Genomic DNA, 5597 nt, shown 5'->3' with positions numbered 1-5597 from the left:
TACATACATTGAATGATATTGCCTTGTGAAAGCTTTATTTTAGACCAAGCATGCATGTGTTATATACTTACATGTACAATCTAACATACATGCATGCATTAATTTATTTTCATTCAATTTTAAGTTAATTAAGATGGATTAATGTTTAAAAGATAAAATTACCTTCTAGTTTCTCCTTAAAGTTTATTTTATGATGATACAACATCCTCTCTTAATTTTTTTTTTTTTAAAACTAAACTGTATTTTTTCATGAGGAAATAACCATGTATTTTGCATCATACTATATTGAAACGATTGTTATTTAAAATATTTATATTTATTTAATAATGTTGTCTAAACAAACTAATCGTATTGTTTTTCTTATTCTATATTTTATGCCAAGTAAGCTATTTGAGCTAAGTATTTATTCAATTTAATAATTTCTAAATTTATTGATTAAAGAAATTTATTAAAGAAAAGTAAAAGGCCTCCCGGCGGATTTACTACTGTCTCTTGTTGTCGGACCATTGGGCAAAGGTGTGGTGCATTGAGAGAAGCTACCCGACATACCAAGAAGACATACAAAGTTGTCGAACTCTCATTGGTGAACTATGCCGAGGAAGACCTCGCGCCAAGTCGCCACGTGTCATGGCTCCAACGGCTCACAGACACGCTAATGGTAGCTTAGTAGTGGATACCACCTCTTACGTGGCTGGCCACAATCATGCAACTAAGTTGCCACATGTCTATGATCCAACAACTCACACGCACAGTGATAGTGGGTTAGCGATGGGTGCTCCCTCTCAAGTGGCTGGCCACAGTTATGTATCTAAACCCAAACCAACCATGGTTGTGCACAATTCAACCCAATGTCCAATAGATGGGCCACAACCCACTCACAATCAACCTCTTATTATTTCAAAGTCCTTCCAAGTTGGTGATTCTAATTGCTCTAATGTACCTAGCTATCATTTTAAGTTGATCCGAGATCCACAAATTAAGTATAATCGCAACCTGGCTCATCTCCAACTTTCTCTAAAGGTGGGTTGGGAAGACAAGATTTTTGGAGATAGGGACATCAAGTATTAGTCATTCTTATTCGTTTCTTTGGGCCCCTCCCAAATTACCTCTCTTGATTTATCTTTCGATCCTCTCTCTCCTCGAATAATTGCAATCAAAATCCCTCAAGACTCGTCTCTAATCATAAAAATAATTAATATACTACACAATTCATCCATAATAATCATCATAATATACACAATTCGAAATAATACTAAATCTTTATTTTTATATGATTCATAGAATATATGAGCAATAAAAAATTAGTAATTAGTATGTTCAAAAGTATATACTGGGACTTGCTGCACCCATTCAAAAAGTAAAGGATTAAAAAGGCTTAAATTGAAATAGAATGACTAAAAAGCAATGAAGTATAAAGGGTGACTAATATGGGATGTCTACCCTGGATGAAGAATTTTGAGAAACCTCAAGATATGCCACTACTATCCTTTGAAACTAAATGTACAAACCCCATGGATATTGACAAAAAGGATCGCGAAAAGGATCAAATGTCATCTTCCCATACTGAAAGAACATTGTTAACTCGCTATGGACGATAATCAAACTCCGTATATGCAACTCCACATAAATGGACGATGGGAGTAAGAGTTTGAAAACTATCCTCTAGATAGATGAAGCATAGAGTGCATGTGAAATCGCCTGCACACTGTAAAAAGGATACATACATGGCAGCTGATCTTGATAGCAGACACCAAATGTGAAGAAAGCAAATTTTGCGTGAACTCCAGTTACATAACAAAAATATAGTTGGAGTTTCTTAGAAAGTTTCCAAAGCAAGACATGTAGTTAATTAGGACAGAGTAACCAAGAGCTAGGTAATGCCCTCTCCTAATCCCTTGGTTTTTCTAGGATGCCTTTTTCTTTTTGTTTTGTAGTCTCTTTTTGTTCTCTTTAATTGTTTTTACTCTCCATTGCCAGTGGATTAATATCGTTGTTTTTCTTGTGTTTTGCTATTCTTTGATGTTAACTCTCTTTTTGTTTCAATGAAAATGTAATTTATCTATTTAAAACAAAAATAAAAAATAAAAAACATAAAAGCCAACCCTTCACTCTTTAACACAGCATTGGCCTACTCTCTGGTGCTGTTAGGGGTATTTTTAGTATTTTAGTAAAATTTTAAGAGTACAAGATAAGATTGTAAAAAAAAAATCAATAAATAAATAAATCAGAGATTATATATTATCAAGAAAACAAAAACAATGAGTTTTTCATAATTTTACCAAATTATTAATTCAGTGAAAAAAATTTTTGTTTTCCTGATTTTCAAACATGAACGAAAACTATTTTCTTGGTTTTCCATCTTCACTGAGACGACGATGACAGAGAAATGTTTAACAGGAACACGATTTTTCCCAGATTGCCCCTGCGCCACCTCCTCGCCGGAGCTCGGTTTGTCTCCGGCGGCGACAAGACACCACCACCACCACCCCCGCTTCCACCCGTTTACCGGCAGCTTGACAACCTCGACTTCACCACTGCTGCCAAAATCCTCTTCACCGAACCTCCCAAAAAGAAGAAGTTTGGGTTCGATCTTTATAATCTTATCCTCTGTTCATCTAGGGTTAGGGTTTTTAGTTTTTCAGAATGTCTGATTTGGTTGGGGTTTGATCTGCAGGGTTTTGATTTTTTCACTTGGTGCAGTTCTTCTTTGCTTGCATGCCTTCATTAGGTATTTCTCTACATTTATTTGATTCCTCTTTTTCTATTTTGATTTCTTTGTTTTATGGATTTATTGTTTTCATCTTAGCTGTTTATCTGGTGGCTCAGTATGCTCGCTATGAAATCAGAAGGATGGAAGCAGTAATTGCTCTTCAATTCTTTGGTATCTTGTTTATTGACTCACTTTGTTCTCCCTTTTTGTGGCTTTTTGTGTTCTAATTCTATATATCTCTCTTTGCCACTTTTGTTTGATCAATTTATGAGATGTTGAATTTTTTTGGATAATAATTTGTTCAGATGATTGAAGAAAAAAAAAACCCTAGCATTGGAAAGCAAGGATTCATTTAATAGTAATAGGTTTTAAACACAATGTAGCTGATTATGAGTCCCAAACTACTAGTTTGAGCTGTTTTAGCTTGAATTCCTATTGGTTGACATGCATTTGGACATTTTGGTTTTGGTTTGTGATGATTTAGATTCTAGAGCATGTATCTAGTATGATAAATTTCTAAGTCAATTGAGACACTTTTAGTGTGTTCTATTTATTTGAAACTCTCTCTGTTTTCATGTGAACCTTGTGGTCACTTGTTCTCACTGTATGTTTAGTGGAGCATGCTATGTTTATCCGTATGTTCAAAATTTTTAAATGATTGATGAAAGATCTAAGTTTGTGTGCATAATGTTTTATGCTTCAGTAAGTTGCTGTAAGGTGTAAAAGCAGGATCTTATGTGTTGTGTTTACTTTTGCATACCTATGATGTTAGGCATAAGCATCATATTTCCTCTATTTGATTATCATTACTATTATACTAATTCCAATTATTGTAATGATACATGAGATAAACAGCAGTGTGTCTTCTGTCTGGGCTATTCGATTCCAGGTCTACCAAAATTTTTCCTGACAATAATAGTTTTCGAGGCTCTTTTGCTCATCTTTGAGTTTGGCTTGAATGGTTGACCTTGTATTTAACTGAGATCATATGTTTGTTGTATGTAACTATGTATTCTTGAACTATGTTTTAACTACACTGACTTGTTGAAATGATTATTGGTCCATTGTTGTCCATTTTGTGTGAATGCTACTACTTTATCTTATTTCTCATGTTGAATATTTTTGACTTTTTGAATTCCCATTGGCATGCTACTCATGCAATGCAATCTTAATAATTATGTTGTTTTTCCCCTACGTTCACTACAGCGGAATTAGTGTAATAGATAATTTTGTTTGACACTTTTCAGCTTCTATTTTGTTTGGTTGCATATAGACATTTTTCAACGGCGTGTGATGTTTTTACTTTGTTGGAAGTCCTGGGAATAACATTCCTAAGGGACTTCCCTATAAGAGAAAGGGTGTTTGGGAACTTGTGTTTCCCATGCTTCAGAAATCTTGACTTAGTAAAAGTGGATTCATTAGTAAGTGGATTCATCAGTAAGCAAAACCTTAGCTGCTTTCGAAAATTCAAGTGTTTTGTTCTGTTGTTCTTAACACTGGATCACCCTAACTTGATGTGTTGAAACAGTTTCTGTGTGTTAAGACAAGGAGATATTTGGACAGCATTTGTAACATTTAATCAATCTTTTGGTTTGTCTTCAATCATTTGTGCAATGAGTAGTTTTTTATGTTCCTTTGCCATGTTATTTCTGAGCTTCTTTTTCTTTTTATCTGAAACTCTTCATGTATTAATTTCCTCACCTCCTTGATAATATTTATCAATTAATCTTTGTCTTTGCGCATCTGGCGGCGGGAATCAACTACGCTGACAGTGCAATATAATATCAGTCTGATCCTTTGAGAATGTTCTATAAAATGACTGTTAAATTTGATATTTTAGGAAGTAGAGAAAAAGAAGAAAGCTGAGGAAGAAGAGAAAACAAAAGAAGCGGAATCAGTTGCCGAGGAGGACGATTCAAAGTTGTCAAAGAGTGTTAAAGAGCTAGATGCACTAGAGGATACTGTCAAAGAAATTGTCGATAGCAAGAGACAACTTCGAAACCAGACCTGTCAAGGATCAAAGTGTTGCCAAAAAGATAATTCTGCAACTGTTGACAAAGATCTGACCCAAAGATCAAAGTCGAAATTAGCCGAGCCAACACCAGCCAACAGAAAGACATGATCAGTAGCTCAAGTCCTCCAATCAATGTCACAGAGGATAAGGATCAAGATAACAAGACTAGGGAGAAAGGTTCATCCTCCGCAGAGTCAGGAAGACCAATCAAGTAGCAGGGTGTCTTGTTCTTCTAGTAGTACAAATTGTTGCTTCTCAGTAGCAACTTCGTCGAGAAGTCTGATCAAGCTTTGAAGTCAACAAAATACATTTACTCTACATGAGAAAGGCAATAAAGATTTTTGATTCATATCCAGTGTATCGACATCATATACCAATTTTTCAAAGCTTCTCCAGCCATAACATGTCATGCCATCAATGGGTTGCCCACATTGAGAATATTTCAGATTAGAGAGGAAGATTCAAGCAAGTTTTCCAGTATATATTTTGAAGCGCACATGAAGTTTGTGATGAAGTTTGTTTGTTGTTTAGCTTTTGCTGAAAGTATAATGTCTGAATTCCAAACATCAAATTTTTGCCCAAGTCTTGATGCTATTTGGGCAGAACCAGTCAGACAAATGTAATTTTTCCCTTTGTCTTAAAATCATTTTCTGAGTTATTTGTCAAACAGATCCATTTATTAGTGAGCAATGGAAAAAGATTTTTGAATTTTCAATAAATAATCATATTTGCAAAATTGGTCCTTACTTTTTATATGTATGTCTTGTAATAAAAGTTCATGTTCATTGTATTTTAAAAATTTTACTTGATACTGATTTGCGAATTTATATAAATTAGATTAAACTAACATTTGTATAAGCAATATTACATGTG

General features: G+C 34.4%; 1 long non-coding RNA gene across 1 annotated transcript; it reads left to right on the top strand.

Annotated features, from left to right (window-relative positions):
- Positions 1 to 2695: 2695 nt before the first annotated feature.
- LOC120269400 lies at positions 2696 to 4641 on the top strand. The gene is made up of 3 exons (XR_005539153.1): positions 2696 to 2728; positions 2807 to 2859; positions 4551 to 4641. It is a non-coding gene; the product is annotated as an uncharacterized LOC120269400 (long non-coding RNA).
- The last annotated feature ends 956 nt before the right edge of the window (positions 4642 to 5597 follow it).

The sequence above is a fragment of the Dioscorea cayenensis genome, chromosome 9 (assembly GCF_009730915.1).
Source record: "Dioscorea cayenensis subsp. rotundata cultivar TDr96_F1 chromosome 9, TDr96_F1_v2_PseudoChromosome.rev07_lg8_w22 25.fasta, whole genome shotgun sequence".
Taxonomy (NCBI): domain Eukaryota; kingdom Viridiplantae; phylum Streptophyta; class Magnoliopsida; order Dioscoreales; family Dioscoreaceae; genus Dioscorea; species Dioscorea cayenensis.
Note: the sequence above shows the minus strand (reverse complement) of the source record. Positions and strands in the feature narration are given on the sequence as shown.